Here is a 17,097-nt window from a genome sequence, read left to right as displayed (position 1 = left end):
GCCTTGACCAATGAAATATGGAGAGAAATTTAAAGAGCCATCCCTCTTTTCCCTCTGTCCTAAGACTGTCAAGTTCCAGGCAGGCCTCCTTTATCTGGAACCTTAAATAAAGACAGAGCTTCCCTGGTGGCTCAGATGGTAAAGAAAAGTGAAAGTGAAAGTCCCGTCTGACTCTATGCAACCCCAAAGATTATACAATCCTTAGAATTCTCCAGGCCAGAATACTGGAGTTGGTAGCCTTTTCCTTCTCCAGGGGATCTTCCCAACCCAGGGATTGAACCCAGGTCTCTTACTTTGCAGGTGGAATCTTACCAGCTGAGCTATAAGGGAAGCCCAAGAATTCAGGAGTGGATATCCTATCCCTTCTCCAGAGGATCTTCCTGACCCAGGAATTGAACCGGGGTTCTCCTGCTCTGCAGGCAGATTCTTTACCAACTAAGCTATGAGGGAAGCCCAGATGGTAAAGAATTTGCCTGCAATGCAGGAGACCTAGATTCTATCCCTGGGTTGGAAAGATCCCCTGGAGAATGGAATGGCAACCCACTCCAGTATTCTTGCCTGGAGAATTCCATGGACAGAGGAGCCTGGCAGGCTACAATTCATGGGATCACAAAGAGTTGGACATGACTGAGTGACTAACACTTACTTAAATAAAGACAGCATGGAGGAAGATGCAGTCTACTTCAAAGACTGGAATCATAAGCAAGACCTAAACCCTTGTTGAAAGCTAGTGAGGTTTTGGGATTGTTACTATAGCATAATTTTGTCCATTCTGGCTAATGCAGATGTAGTTATTATTTCAACAAGTGATAGGGTTGTGGGATTGTGGTAGGAGAATAACCTAGAATAAAAGACTGGAGCCAAGGTATGCTAGATAACAAAGAGTAGATTTTAATTTTATGCATGGGAAGTTTAGTAAGAGTGGGAAAGGAAATTAATTTTGAGATCAGAGGGAAAGGTCATTCAGAAGGGGACACATACAGGGGGGCAGGAAATCAGTTAGACTGTGATTATAGTTGAGAAGCAAGAGTCTGACTATGGGCAGGGTTCATGTACATGAAAAGTTGGAGGATTGTGAAGAATGAGAAGGAAAAAATTAATGGGCATGAAACTGTATTTACCATGGACAACGAGAAGATGATTTAAAGATGATATCAAGATTTTGAGAGAGTATTTTGGAAATAGGTATCACACAAGAACACCTTTTGAGATGGAGAGGATAAATTCCTACCAGAGCTTATTGCGCTTGCGATGGGCTTGTCTAGTGGGAGTAGTTCACAGGCAGTTGGCGGTGAGGGTCTGGACACTAGGAATCCTGGTGTGATTTACATATCTGGGCATCATCCTTGTATAAGGATGCAATTTGGACAATATTATCTAGGGATAGTGGCTAGAACTGAAAGAGGAACTTAGGGAAAAGGGAGTTGGGGGCTTGGGAAAAATAAACCTGATGGGAGGAACGTCAGACATCTAAGTAGAAAATGCTGCCACGGCTGGCTGGTAAGGAGCTGTGTGAGGTGCTTGCAGAGGCAAACAAGAGTGTAAGGAGGCAAATTAGTGCGTACTCCAGCGTAGGTTTCCATGCTCTCCTCCAGGGAATCTTTCCAACCCAGGGACTGAACCTGTGTCTCAATCTCCTGCATTGGCAGGTGGGTTCTTTGCCATTAGTGCCACCTGGGAAGCCCAATTAACTGCAAAGAAGTGGTTAAATGCCTATGCTATTATTCTGAAGCAGTTAAGTTTTGGAGAAAAAAAAAATAGTACACAGTTATAAGGCCAGGAATTTATAAACATTCATAATAAATGTTTGAAGTTTGTAAAATGTGGAAGTTTGACGTTTTCTTCAGTGTAAGGATGAAAACTAGAAATAACAATAGCACTTGCTTGAAAAAAAATTCTTGACTTATATTGGAAATTTTTATTTTTAAACTTTAATTGCTATGTCTTTGCTGTGCCTACCAGTTAGAAATGAGTTTACTATATTCTTTGTTTGGGTATTGGTTGTATTTCTAGGTAAAAATATTCTTCATTTGATTATGACACATTAATCTTCCTTCTCGGTTTTCATGTTTCAGGGCAAACTAACCAGCAGAGGCTCACAGCTGAAAGGCTGAGCTTTTTGAACAAGCCCTTCTCCACTCCCTCCAGAGTTCGCAGGCAATGCATCCTTCGGTTTTGAAGTTTTGCTGGATGGATCAAATAGGTTGTTGTTATGCTACATTTCTTAAGAATAGGTCAGAGCACCATCTATTTCTTTTCCTCTGGCTTCACACTTCAGTATGTTAGGTCCTGGGACATCATGGCAGAGAACTCTCACCCAATGGTCCACCACCAACCTGCTGGTGGCTGCAGGAATTATGGAGAGAGTGCTTGAGAGAATCACGGGGATGGATGAGATTGCCCAGGGAGAAAAAGTGTGAAGCAAGCTGCTGTGAAGATCGAATCTGCCTTCTTCTGAAAGCAGCAACAACCTGAGTGATTTCATCCAGAATAATAAATAATAATTTCCTTTCATTTCTCAGCCTAATCATTCTGTCACTTGGTGTTTACTGTAGATAAAAGTTTAGGGCCTTTCTTAGATATGGAGAGATTAGTACATAGTTCACTTTCAGGCACTTAGCAAGTAATTAAGGCTAGTTTTTTGGGGATTCTGTAGTTTACACCAGAGAAGGTTGTTTGAGATTCTGCTTTCTGTGCTAAAGCTATCTTATCATCATCATCATAACCATCATCAGTGAAACATCCTCTCTCATTGCACAGTGAATTGGAATTATAAGAGTTACGTTTGGGAGCCTCGTGTTTCCAGGTCCTCGAGATACAACCCTTATCAGGAGCCCAGCATCCTCACGTGCCCACTGTACAACCCATATTTTATTTCAAGTTTCTGACCTTTCTTTTCCAACCCTTTGAAAGTTTTGATTTGATTGGTTAATGAAATGGGCTTTATTCCAGGGTTGTGCATTTCCCTGTTAATACAGACCTTCTGGAGGTATGGGCTTCGCTGGTGACTCAGATGATAAAGAGTCTGCCTGCAATACAGGAGGGCAATCCACTCCCATATTCTTGCCTGAAGGGTCCCTATGGACAGAGGAGTCCATGGGGTTGCAAAGAGTCAGACATGACTGAGCAGCTAACACTTTTCTGGAGCTGTAAAGCCTTAACCCATATAGCTCTCATTAACAAAACAATGTTCAGGGAAACAGAGGAGGTATTTTTTGAGAAGCCTTTAGATCTCCTTTTAATCATACTACTTTAGTGATCAGTGACTTTGCTTCTCCACTCTGTATATATAAAGAATACCTGAATACCATTTTGATGTGGGTTGAGCAGAGAGAAAACCAGGACCTGTGATTAACATTCTTGCATTTTAATTATTGATTAGGAGTAATCAGATGATTTAGCTTCTAGCAGATTCAAAATGTTCCATTATAATTCACAGTAGAATAGCATCGAAACATGTATATTACCATATGTGAAACAGATCACCGGTCCAAGTTGGAAGTATGAAACAGGGCACTCAAAGCCAGTGCACTGGGACAACCCAGAAGGATGGGATGGGGAGGGAGGAGGGAGAAGGGTTTCGAGATGGGGGACACATGTATACCCGTGGCTGATTCATGTCAATGTATGGCAAAAACCACCACAATATTGTAAAGCAATTAGCCTCTAATTAAAATAAATTAATTAATTAAAAAAAAACTTTTGGAAGAAAGCAAATAATTCACATGTCTGAATCAAGATGGACAAGGAGAAGCATCAGGGCAGGTGTTGGTGAGGAGAGTGGAATCTGAGAGCTTTGTAATTTGCTTAGTTTTCACTGCTCTGCTTCTCTGCCCTGGCAGCACGGTAGGGACCATACGGCAAGTTTGTGGGTAGTGGTGGAGGGATGTACCACTCTTGTGCTTAAACCAGGGAAACTAAGGGAGATGAGGAAGAGAAAAATGAAGGGGCTTTGGTTCAGATATCAAATGGGTGTGCCCCTCCTGAAACCGTTTAAGAATTGCTCTTGGGCTAGGAAGTAGCTGGAGCCGAGGCCTAGGAAATGGGCCATGGTGAAAACATCCAATATGGAGACTGGATGCAGGAGCCCTGAGTGACTCTGTGTCTGGCTGCTTCACTACTGGAGGAGATCTGCTCTTTGCCGATGATTTGAGACCTCATGAGTTTCCCCCATGAGCATGCATCCTTGCAATAACCAGGCCCTGCGTATCTTTGGACATCTAATGGACTGGAAGAGGAGCTCAAATCTCCACATTTGGGAAGCCAGAATGGACAGAGGGAAGCGTAGACTCCTACTATCCATAGATGAAAAAAGAGTACTGAATAGGTTAATTTAACCAAATTCTCACAGAAAGAAAGGAGAGTTTGAGCAATGTAGTCTTTAACGTCACAGTTGGGGCTTTCCACAGTTAATCTGTTTTGTTATAATTGCAGAAAATAGCAGTGCCGCAAATACTAAAATGCAGCTAGAGATTCTCCTGCTGTGTCCTCTGTTCTTGGCTGTGTGTGTGTTCTGGGTCCCTCTTGTGGTGGCTGGGATGGACTGGGCATGGATGTTGCCCCACACCCAGTGAGGTCTCAAGTTGCAGATGAGCTGCTGAGTGAGGTGTTTTCTTGTGATGCTAACAGCATTCAGGTTGAGAGATTTGTGTCATGGTCAAGGAAAGCAAAGCTGTCTGAGGAAAATTGAAATAATCAAAAGAGAACTTTCTCAGGCTCCCACGACCCATCTAACCATGAAGAGCATCTGTACTGTCATGGGCTGCCTCCCCGCCTCTTCCATAGATACACTTCTGTGCCCGAAATTAAAATTAATTTCTCCACTTTTTTACGAGATCCTGTCAATTATCTAGCAAAGGAAATCATTGCTAATTCTCACTGGGATCAAGTTTTTACTGTCTCCTGATTCCTAGCAGCAATCGCATTTTCTGTTATTGCCCACATCTTTAAAAATAATCCCCCCTTGACTTCACTTCTTATTTTAGCTACCGCCCCTTTGTAGCAAGCATTTTAAATTCCCTTTTTCCTATTCCTTTTTCAACCCACTCCAATCTGGCTTTCCCAGACCACACTACTGAAACTGCTCTTGTCCAGGTCATTAGTGCCTTCATGGGGCTAATGCCCAGGATGGATTCTCATTTTAACCTGTCAGGAACAGTTGATACAGTTGATCACACTCATCTGTCTGAACCATCTTCTTCACTTGGTTTCTAAGGCGCCACACCCTCCTAGTAGTTTTTCTAACATGCTAGACTCTCCCTTCCTGCTTTTTTGCTTTTTTCTCTTGTCCTTGACCTCCCACAATCAGAGAGCCCCAGAGTTCAATCTTGATCCTCTTCTCTGTCTATGCTTACTTCCTTGATGCTCTCACTTAGGCTCATGACCTAAAATGCCTCCTACCTTCCAAAGACTTTTGCATTTATATGTGACATCCATCTCTCCTATATTAAACTTTCTACTTGAAATCTCCATGTGGAGTTCTAATAGACATCGCCACCTTTGTGTATCCAAAAACTGAACTTTTGATCTTTCTCCTGAAAGCTATTCTGCCTGCATCTCTCTCCCACTCTAATTCAGTCCATGGCAGCTTCATCCTTCAAGGTACTCAGGCTGAAAACCCTAATTAGTCTAAACTCCTCTCTTTTGTTCTTCTCACATCTAAACATGCAAGACGTATCATTTGCCCTACCTTCTTGCCCCTTACATTGCCATAATGGTGATGTAACCGAATCATTACTCACCTGGAAGATTGCAGTAGACTTTTAACTGGTATCTCAGCTCCTATGTTTTTCCTCTAGAATCTGTCCTTCACAAGGCAGCTAGAGAAATCCTCTAGAAATACAAGTCAGATCATGGTGCTCCTCTGCTCAAAACCCTCCAATGCATTCCCATTTTAATTAGAGGAAAACTTAAAGTCTTTACCTGCACCATTTCCATCATAGCTTATTTCCTGCTACCCCTCCTTGTCTTATTCCCTTCTAGGCAAACCGTCCTTAGAGCTTTTGCACTGGAACAGCTTTTCCCCCGTGTATCCCTGTGGCTATCTCCCTCACTCCAAGATTTATTCAAACGCCACTTTCTCAATGAGCCCCCAACCCCCTAACAACACCACTTAGCAGTGTAGCTGCTTCCGCCTTATTCTCAGTACCCTTAATCCCTTTACACTGTTCTATTCCTGCTTTTCTTTCCATAGAGTTTATCAACTTTCTGTTTACCTTATAATTTGCTCACTTATGATATCTGTTGTTTATTGTCTGTCACTTTCTAGAACATTAGCGCCACACAGGGCTCAGATTATTGTCTGTTTGGTTCACTGATGCTTGAAATTCTTAGAAAAGTTGCTTGGCATACAGTAGATGATCAAAAATGTTAAATTAGTGAACGCATAAGCAATTTCCTTTTCCAAGGACAAGGGCTCCCATGAGGTCAGAAGCTGGGAAAATTAGAAAGTGGAGGAGGGAAAGTGAACAGCGGGATGAGGACCAAGGCAAGCCTAAGCTGCAGGCTTTGTCTTGAGTTGTAGAGGTGGGTTTGACTGATGAAAGTTACCATGCAGCACTGAAAGCCTAATTTCTTCTCCATTCTCCATGGGCTGTGACTCCCAGAATCTCTACTACTTTTATTTTCTTCTTTGCATGCATTTCAGTCTGTCGGAATCTTTTAAACATACGATGCCCAAAATGAAACACAATATTTCAGATACGCTGAAATCAGCATCCCATTAATATCACGGGTCATTATCTTGTCTGAGCCTACACGTTCAGCAATGTAGTCAAAAAGATCTTTAACTTCCCAGGGTTGAATAACACATGACTCAGAATGAGCCTGCTGTCAACCAAACCCACACATTACTTTTGTTTATTCTTTCACACAAAACATACTTCAAAAAAATCTGCTTAATTCTATTCATTTAACCTATGTGTATGACTTTCATATTTTTTTCTATTAAATTTCTCTTTTCAGTTTAGAGTTGTTATCCTAACCTATCAAGATCGTAATTCAGTATCTTAATGAACGGTCCCAACTTTTCATCTTTGGAAATTTGACAATTAAAGAAAAGTTGTTAAGGTGTTGATAAAATGTCCTGGACAGAGTTCTTGAGAAAATCTATGCCAAACTGTTACAAACCTATATTTCCATAATAACAGGATCTATTTAATACTCTGGATATATAGGTTTAAGCTAGCTATTTCTTAATCTTACCTGAAAAATTGTTACTGAATAATTTTTCAGATGTTTTGCTGAAAATCATATGTACTATGCCTATAGGATTCTGTTGATTTTCCAGTCTAGCATTTTGAACGAAAGAGAAAGTGAGACCAGTTTGGCATAGTTTTGTTAGATAAGCCCATGTAGGCTTTTGGGGAGCCCTTTATATGAACTCACAAATTATCTTTGATTAATTCTGTCTTGCAGTCAGGTTTGCTAGTTCCAATTTGAAGATTTGATCATCTCCATCACAGTGAAATTTTACCTCTGTATTATTTTGTGACTTATATGTGGAAAGAAATGTTCATATAAGTGGTCTTTATCATTTAAATTTTAATATGTTCTTTTCTATAAATGCATATATGAAATCTTATCATACAGATTTTAATGTCATCTTTCTTTTCCTAGTTTGCTTGACTCTTTTCTTTCCTCATCCCTCCTCCTCCATTCACATTGTCCATTCACTTTTGCTCCAGATACTTCATATTAGCACCTAGTATATGTCTTACAAGGAGTCTTCCTAGCTGGCTGAGTGGTAAAGAATCTGCCTGCTAATGCAGGAGACACAGGAGACGTGGGTTCGATCCCTGGTCTGGGAAGGTCCCTTGAAGTAGGAAATGGCAACCCACTCCAGTATTCTTGCTTGGAGAATTTCATGGACAGAGGAGCCCGATGGGCTATGATTCATGGGGTCACAAAGAGTTGGACATGACTTAGCATGCATGCATGTACATCTTACATATTTCTATATAATTGCACATTCATATAATCACAGGTGACTTCCTCAATGAACTCTTAGGCGGCCTATTTCAAAGAGAATCAGCTTATCTATCCTTCCCTGAGAGAGGATATTACCCATAAACTGTCCTAGAAGCATCTATTTTTGTACTTTGAGACCTCAACCTAAAGGTAATAGAATAATTCACTTTCCTTTCACTCAGTAAAATTCATGGAGCTCCTCCTGTGTCCCAGGCACTGTACTCAGTTGTGCAGTAACTCTGGGCCTGGCCAAGGTGCAATCCACCTCTCTATTTTTTCTTTTATCTCTGAGGGGGAAAAAAACTCTTCTGCTTAGAAGGTGTTTCTTACTAACTGAATGTTTGTGTCCACCCCAAGTTCACGTGTTGAAGCCCTAACCCCTCAAAGTTACTCTGTTTGGAGAGAGGGCTTCTAAGGAGGCAAAGTTAATTGATGTCATAGGGTGAGGCCCTGATCTGATAGGATTAGTGTCCTTATAAGAAGAGACATCAGAGAACTTTCACCAGAGGGAGACAGAGTCTGCTAATTGGGAGACACACATTTTAGTGTGTTGGGGGAGGGTGGTGAATAACAGTACACTCTGTGGTATACAAGGGAAATATATTTAATAACATCAATAAAATTATAGTTATTCATTAGATGAATGTTGTTACCTATGTGTCCCACTTTCTTTCAAGACTCAAACATGCAGATTTCTCTGATAATGCTCAGCAATATTAAATATTAGTGTATTATGAGCCAGGGCTTCCCTGATAGCTCAGTTGGTATAGAATCAGCCTGCAATGCAGGAGACTCTGCTTTGATTCCTGGGTTGGGAAGATCCCTTGGAGAAGGGATAGGCTACCCACTCCAGTATTCTTGGGCTTCTCTTGTGGCTCAGCTGGTAAAGAGTCCTCCTGCCATGCAGGAGACCTGGGGTTTATTCCTGGGTTGGGAAGATCCCCTGGGGAAGGGAAAGGCTACTCACTCCAGTATTCTGGCCTGGAGAATTCCATGGACTATATAGTCTATGGGGTCGCAAAGAGTGGAATACGACTGAGCGACTTTCACTCCACTTCATGAGCCAAATTGTGTTCCCCCGCATGACTCTCCCTTACCTTGGAATGTGACTGTACTTGGAGATAAGGCCTTTAAGGGCATGATTAAGTTAAAGTTGGGTTTTCAGAGTGGCCCCAACCCAATCTGATTGGTGTCCTTATAGCAAAAGGAATTCTGATACAAAGAGATACCAGTAATGTGAGTACAGACGAAAGCCTGAGAGAGGGCCCAGGGAGAAGGGGTTCCTCTGCTAGTTAAGGAAAGGAGCCCCAGAAGAAACCAAGCCTTTAGGTGTCTTTATCTTAGACTTTTGGTTTTCACAGTTGTAAGAAAATAGTTTCAGTTGTTTAAGCCACTCAGTGCCTATTGTGCTATGGAAGCCCAAGTAGACTTATACAGACTGGGTATAAGGATTGCATTTATTTTGTTTTCCTAACTGTCCCTTCTCCTAATGTTTTGCAGGCACTGCAGTTACCTTCCAGCCCCTTTGCTGTTTAAGGAGATTATTCAGGTCTGCTCTCAGATACCCTGGGTACAGTATTATTTCTATGAGAATTAAGTACTAGCAAATTCATGTGAAGAACATGATTTTTCTCTCTTGATCAAAAAGCTGGCTATCATGGGGTTAACCAGACATTTTGAAAAGCACGTAGAGTACAACATTCTATCTGTTAAAAATCTGTTCTTCCCAAACAATGCATAACCTTGCCTAGGACACACTCTGAAAGCACTTTTCATTTATTATTATTTATTGTTCTATTTATGTGAATTTTCCTTCCAAGTTCTGCCTGTAACATTCTCCATCTCCTTTTTATGAGGACAAAATTGTAGTGTACCCATCCAGATGGTGGGAGGTTGGTAGAAACAGACCCAGAAGTGGGCCTTAAAATCTTAAATCCACACTCAGTCTTCAAGGCCAAGATGACTCAATGTATCATGTGGAAAGTGAAGCCAGTGTCCAGGATGGGGCTATGCAGTACTTAATAAATAAACGTGTAAAGATGGGACCTAGAGTAGGAAATGGCAACCCACTCTCGTATTCTTGCCTGAAAAATTCCATGACAGAGGAGCCTGGCAGGCTATAGTCTACGGGGTCGAATACAGTCAGTCACGACTGAGCGACTGATCGCATAGAGACGGGAAATAGCTGGACTGACTCAGAACTTATTCTCTGGAGCCCAAATCTCCTCGGGGTTCCTGAGCTAAATTCCCACACTTAGTGTATTCTTTGAGCCAGATTCTAATCTGTTCCCTTCTTTACCCTGGAAGCCTTTGCCCCACAGCTGGGGCTCATTTGGTTTGGATTTTCATCTATAAATTGCTGTCAGCGAGGATCTTGAGGAGCTAATTGGTGAAAGTAACCTAAAAACGGGACCCTAGAAGGGAATGAGAGAAACTGAATTTTCATCATTCCCTTCCTCCAAGAATTGTGTTACCCTTTGCCAAGAAACAACTAGCTTTGAAGCTTGAGTAATCTCTCTTGTTTGAAAGCTAAAAGCCAACTTAGATGAAATGCCATCAAACAAAAGTATGTCTCTTAGTCTTGTTGAGAAGTGTGGAGCGGATAGTGTTTGTGATTCAAAGTCCCACTTGGACACACTTCAAAGAGGGACTCCAGGCAGAACTGCTAAAAGCTCCGCCAGCACCAGGACGCACAGATTTCTAGTCGCTGGGGCCCCAGCTCAGTTCCTGCATCTGAGAAGCATCATAATTGCTGTCCTTTTAATCTTTTTTGCAGCTTATCAAATGGAGGCCACTTCACAGCAGGACACAGGTTCAAAATAATAAAAGCAAAATTTGTAGTGATTTGATTTTCCCTTAAAAAAAAAATCTTTGCAGTGATACTGAAGCTTAACAAAAGTACGGGAATTTAAATTGGCAAAAGCGGGGTCAGGAACAGCTCAGATGATGGAAAAGCACTTCTGGCATCTAAGAACTGGTTGTGAAACAAGCAAAGTAGGTATGAATGTCAGGTCACAAGCTAAGGTATACAACCATAAAGCTTTCCATTTTTTATGCAGCCACTAATTTTAATCTCTAGATTACACTCCATGAAGGTCTTGTAACTTAATCTCAGTCTATTCAGGGTTTCCAGTGTCCAACTGGCTGCTTAAGTCACCTGTATACATCCCTCAATTAGGCAGCTTTGAGATATCCATTGTCCTGTTGGGATGTGGTCATTTGCTCCTGTGACTTGCCATCTTGTCCCTATGCCTGACCCATTGCCTCCAGCAGCTCTGCTTACTCCTTCCACATAGAGTCTGGAGCACAGGGACCATCAAGCCCCTTGACATGGCACACGAGAAGTCCTTCCCTAGGTATATAATCATACTATAGAGATGCACCTGTATCCTGTCCACTTTTGTCCTTTCTTCTAAACACTAAATCCGTTCCATTTTAAATACTGCCTTCATTTCATTTTAGGGTCTTTTTTTTTCTCTTCAAAATATAAGTGTAGAATGAGTAGAGCTACTCTGTGCAAAAGGAAAATGAAACAGAATAAAACATTTTTTAAAAAGAACATAGCTCTATTATAGTGGCCTATATTGTGAGAAGTAAGTAAAATGTGACAACATAAATAATCAGTAAGAGAAAAATGTGATGGATTTTGTGACTTTAAAAAAATGCATCCTGGTCAGGGTGTGATTAGCAGTGGGGGCTGGAAGGATCCCTGGGAGAGAGGAGACTTGGGCTGTACCTTGAATGAGGTATGCATTTCTGTAGGCAGATAAAAAGTGATCGCAAGGGCAATGGACGTTCCAAGAAAACCTAGTGGTTTATTCTGGCTCTAGATCTCCAATTTAGATGACTTCCGAGAAGCACAGGCAGGCTTAGGGTCAACTTACAAGTTGGAAGATAACACATGGGGTTTGAGTTTCTCTGAGGTTTGAGTGTGTCAAGGTCAGTTTAGGTGTACCTCTAAAAGAGCCAAAACCCTAGATTAGTTTCAGAGCTCTCCTGATCTCCTGGAAGTGCTCCTGACCACAAGACCAGTCTGTGGGTCAGAGCAGATGAGATCAGGAAGCCCTCCTCAACAAACCTCCCACCCACTCCAGATGGAGTTCATTAGTGCCTTCAGCCCAGCCTGCCCACCTCTGCAACCTTTGCTTGCCTCCCTCATTGGAGTCATCACTTTGCTCATTTTGTTTACAGGCTCATTTTTCCTGCATGCTCTGGTCCCTGAGAGAAATGCCATGTTTTATTCCCAGTGCCCCTTTGTGTCTTCAGCATCTAGTACTTTCCCAGGACCTAACTTAGGAGGAACTTAGTTGAGTAGAAATGAAAAGACCCACTGCCGAGCCAACTTCCTGCTAGTCTTTATGGAGCTCTGTATTTTTATATTGGAGAAGGCAATGGCAACCTATTCCAGTACTCTTGTCTGGAAAATCCCATGGACGGAGAAGCCTGGTAGGCTGCAGTCCATGCAGTTGCTAAGAGTTGGTTGGGCATGACTGAAGTGACTTAGCAGCAGCAGCAGCAGCAGCAGCAGCAGCAGCAGCAGCAGCAGCAGCAGCAGCAGCAGTATTTTTATGTAGGTTGAATCTCATCCAGCTTTTGTGGTAGAAAAGTGGTTGAGTTAGACATTCTCTGTTTTCCCCATTTATTTATTAAAAATTTTTTAAAAATTAATACAATTTTGGCATGTTACTTCCATTTAGTTATTACAAAATATTGGCTGTATTTCCCATGTTGTACAATGCATCCTTCCACCTAGGTGTTTGTACCTCCCACTCCCTCACCCCTGTGTTGCCCTTCTCCATCCTCCCCACTGGTAACCACCCATTTGTTCTCTATATGTGCAACAACTTCTTTTTTGATATATTCACTAGTTTGCTGTACTTTTAGATTCCAGAAACTATTGTTTTCCTCATTTCATAGATGAAGAAACAGAGGCAAATGTAGATTAAGTAACTTTACAAAGATGACAGAGTTAGTAACTGGCAGAGCCAGTATCCCAATCCAGTTAGCCACCCAATGTCATCAAATACTTATTACGGGTCTATGCCCTCCATTGCTATGTGTTAGGAGATAGAGAAATGGATGAATTGGAAGAGTTTCTGTCTTTATGGAGCTTTTATTCAAGAACTGGATGACAGGCTGTACACCAGTAAATAAATATCATAAATCAGACAATAATAAATGCAAGAAAGCTAACAGCTAGTATAATATAATGAAGTCTGACTGGGTCAAGGGAGGCCTGTGACTACGTCTAGATAACATGGCTGAGAAGTCAGTGACAGTTGAAGTGAGATTTAAAGAATGAGAAAGCACTGCCAGCAGAAGTTCTATGGGGACCCCTGGAGAGTACGTGGAAGCTCTGCCCCCTTTCTCCACACTTTGCCCTACACCTTGCCCTATGTGTCTCTTCAATCTGGCTGTCCCTCAGTTAGATAATATTATAACAAATAATTATAAAATTATTTTTATTTTTTTCTCTTTTTTTTTATTTTTTAAATTTTAAAATCTTTAATTCTTACATGCGTTCCCAAACATGAACCCCCCTCCCACCTCCCTCCCCATAACATCTCTCTGGGCCATCCCCATGCACCAGCCTCAAGCATGCTGCATCCTGCGTCAGACATAGACTGGCGATTCAATTCTTACATGATAGTATACATGTTAGAATGTCATAAAAAAAGGTGGAGGGGGCTTCCCAGGTGGCACAGTCACAAAGAATCCATCTGCCAATGCAGGAGATGCAAGAGACACAGGTTCAATCCCTGGGTCAGGAATATTCCCTGGAGTAGGAAACAGCAATCTACTCCAGTATTCTTGCCTGGAAAATTCCAGAGGAGCATGGTGGGCTACAGCCCATGGGGTTGCAAAGAGCTGGACTTGACTGAGCAGCTGAGCACAGCACACAGTACAGCAAGTTAAAAAAGAAAAACGTTACTTGGGCAGGGAATGGGGAAGAGCTTACTTTTTGTGACTGGAGTTTGGGGAAGAGTTGAACAATTGAAAAAGTGGAAAGGCCACGCTTTACATATAACAGAGTTTGAATTTATTCTAAGAGCAGTGGGAAGAGTTTTTCACAGGGTAGTCAAAGGATTTATGGTTTATAAACATCACTCTATTTTAATAAGAATGATTTGTAGTTGTTGTAGGTGTAGGAGTAGGGAAAACAGGCAGGAGGTCATAGCCCAGTTCTGGTCAGAGGTCACAGCTGCTGGGACCAGGATGGTGGCTCCGTATGGAGAGAAAGGAGTAGGGTGAGAAATATTTTGGAGTTTGAGCCTACAACTCACTGATGGATTGGATGTGGCAAATGGGAAAGAAAGGGAACTGAGATATTCCTGGATTTTTTTTTACTTTAGTCACTGTTTGAACGTTTATGTCATTTTACAGAGATGGAGAAAGGACTGAGGGAGGAACCAGTCTTGATAAATGAGATGAAATTCTAGAACTTTTGTTTGAACTGTGATTCTGAGCTTCTTTAAATATCCATCCGGAGTCTTAAGGAGGCAATTGTACACGGAGTCAGGAGCTCAGGGGTCGCCCATGTTAAACAGAAACTTCTAGACAGTGAGTTTTCACATCATCATAATAAAATTTTTGTGGTTTCATCGTTTCTGCTCCAGAGGAGAATCCATTTTCTCAAAAGCATGCCTTGACATCTAAAGTTTATGTTTTATCAAAACAAGTCAATTCTAATTCCCACCACCACCTCAGGGTAGTAGTAATATTAACCAGGAAGATCACAGGGTAAGCAGACTGGAGGCAGTCAGGAAACGAAATGTGTAGATGTGTGTCCATGTACTGTAATCAAACTATGCCATTCTTGGGAAAGGGAAGTAACAGTGAGCTTTGTATACTGGAAGTCAACAAAACCTCTTACCAAGGAGACTGCTGTTAACATTGGAACTTTGAGCAAATATAGAAACTATGTCGGGAGAAGGAAATGGCAACCCACTCCAATATTCTTGTCTAGAGAATCCCGTGGACAGAGGAGCCTGGTGGGCTGCTGTCCATGGGGTCGCACAGAGTCGGACAGAACTGAAGCAACTTAGCATGCATGCATGCATTGGAGACGGAAATGGCAACATACTCCAGTATTCTTGCCTGGAGAATCCCAGGGATGGATGAGCCTGGTGGGCTGCCGTCTATGGGGTCAAACAGAGTTGGACATGACTGAAGTGACTTAGCAGCAGCAGCAGCAGAGACCATGTCTAGTAATGGTGCTGATGGTGCTAAATGGCTTCATTCATGTCTGACTCTTTGCAACCCTATGGGCTGTAGCCTGCCAGGCTCCTCTGTCCATGGAATTCTCCAAGCAAGCATACTGGAGTGGATTGCCATTTCCTTCTCCAGGGGATCTTCCTAACCCAGGGATCGAACCAAGGTCTCTTGTCTTGGCAAGCAGGTTCTTTACCACTAGCACCACCTGGGAAGCACTGATATCTGAATGCAGCCCTTTCCATGGCAGAGAGGTGTAGAACAGGAGCAGATGGCTTTGGCCAGAGGATTAACAGATTGTGATAATACAAGGTGAAGGTAAATTTAGACCAAATCAGAACAGAACCCATTCTCTCAGCTATATCCAGCAAATAATTGTCATCATATTGTGGTGAGGAGGAACTAGAAATTTACATTAAAACCCCTACTGCACATCCTTTGTAATTTTTAAATTCAGTTATGCCTAAATTAACTGTATAATAAGATACATATATATCTAATTGCAGTTTCTGTTCAATCTTTTTGGACTAATCCATTTTGATTTTCTTACTCACCAAGTCCAACATAAAATTACCAGATCTTATTAATGCCATGCTGGCTGTTAAGATTCTGATGTCTCCAGAGTAGGCAGAACTAGTTGGTGGAACATTTCACATGATGCTGTCTTAGCCAGGTTAATTCCTTCCTGGGTATGCTATAAGATTCAACTAATACCTTAAAGCTAGACACAGATAAATTGGTCACATTTCCTGTCTGAAAGCTAGGAGAGAACAGTCCTAAGCAAATGAACCTGGGTTGGCTGGATTTTGCCCTGAGAAGGGGGGATGTATAAACGTATATAGTACTTCTAAAAAAATGGGCCCAGGAGGACTGTCTCAGCTTCCTGGAGAGGCAATCTCCACCTCTGCTGCTTGACATCAGATCTTCTAATTAGAGAATCCAGTGATTCCCCCTTTAGACCTTACCCAAGTGGCTAAAATGCTCAGGAAGTCAAGCAGAATTATTTATCCTTGTCAGTTAATGTTTATGGCTCACTCACTGTATGCTGGCCATTTTATTGACAAGGCAACTTTCTATGAACCATGGTCCTCAGGATGTCGAGGATTAATGGAGCAAAACAGAAGATTTGGGAATTTGGCACCTAGCAGGCTGGATATTCTTCTGCATTTCCCAGGATATGGAAAACTGCTGGGATAACGACAAGCCCATTGTCCATAGAGTTCTACTTGGTTTGCATTATTTTATATCACTAATTGTGCTCTGCATTTATCTGCTTACTATATATGCTTATCAACACATGTCAGAAAATATATCATAAAGCCCATTCTACAAAGGAACAAAACTGGAACCCATGTCAGAACTTACCAAATGTATTCATGAAAGCATGTGGACAGATTTATGGGACTAGTTTGGATATTATTGAGATCTCTTAAATGATACCAAAGAGTGTTAGGACATAGAAGCCAAAGGTACCTTTTAGGTGATACAGTCAGATGTTTCTCAAATGCTTTTAAACCGTAGCACGTTTTTTTCGATTGAAAGCTGATGCAGAAGCCCAGTATACAGAGGAAAGCTTTCCCATATGAGGGTGAGGGGAAGGCCTTGCCTTCTTAACCTCCCCTGAGTCACTTCATAGAATTGAAGACAGTTAGCAGGATCATTTGCAAATCCATCTGCCTGGCATTAGGAAGCTGAGTCTCAGAGGAGCCCTGGGGTGAGTAGTCCAGGATCACATTGTACATAATTTAAGGAGTTACAGCTAGAACTTGGTTCTATTGACTCCAGGCCCATTAAATCACAACTAGGTATCAGTTCTTCCCACGTCAAATTATGTGGGATCAGTGAAGAAAGAATTGCATGCTTATTGCTGTTGCTTTTGTATAGATCTTTCTGTTTCAAGAAGGAGTTGAATGGCTA

General features: G+C 41.8%; 1 long non-coding RNA gene across 1 annotated transcript in view; it reads left to right on the top strand.

The window, feature by feature from the left end:
- The window catches only part of LOC138442371 (uncharacterized), a 75,221-nt gene extending 71,504 nt beyond the window's left edge, over positions 1-3,717 (top strand). The window contains exon 4 of the long non-coding RNA XR_011257670.1: positions 2,076-3,717. This is a non-coding gene — a long non-coding RNA (uncharacterized lncRNA). The remainder of the gene's footprint in view (positions 1-2,075) is intronic.
- The last annotated feature ends 13,380 nt before the right edge of the window (positions 3,718-17,097 follow it).

The sequence above is a fragment of the Ovis canadensis genome, chromosome 6 (genome assembly GCF_042477335.2).
Source record: "Ovis canadensis isolate MfBH-ARS-UI-01 breed Bighorn chromosome 6, ARS-UI_OviCan_v2, whole genome shotgun sequence".
NCBI lineage: Eukaryota > Metazoa > Chordata > Mammalia > Artiodactyla > Bovidae > Ovis > Ovis canadensis.
The sequence above is the reverse complement of the archived record's forward strand: the minus strand, read 5'-3'. Positions and strand labels throughout refer to the sequence as shown.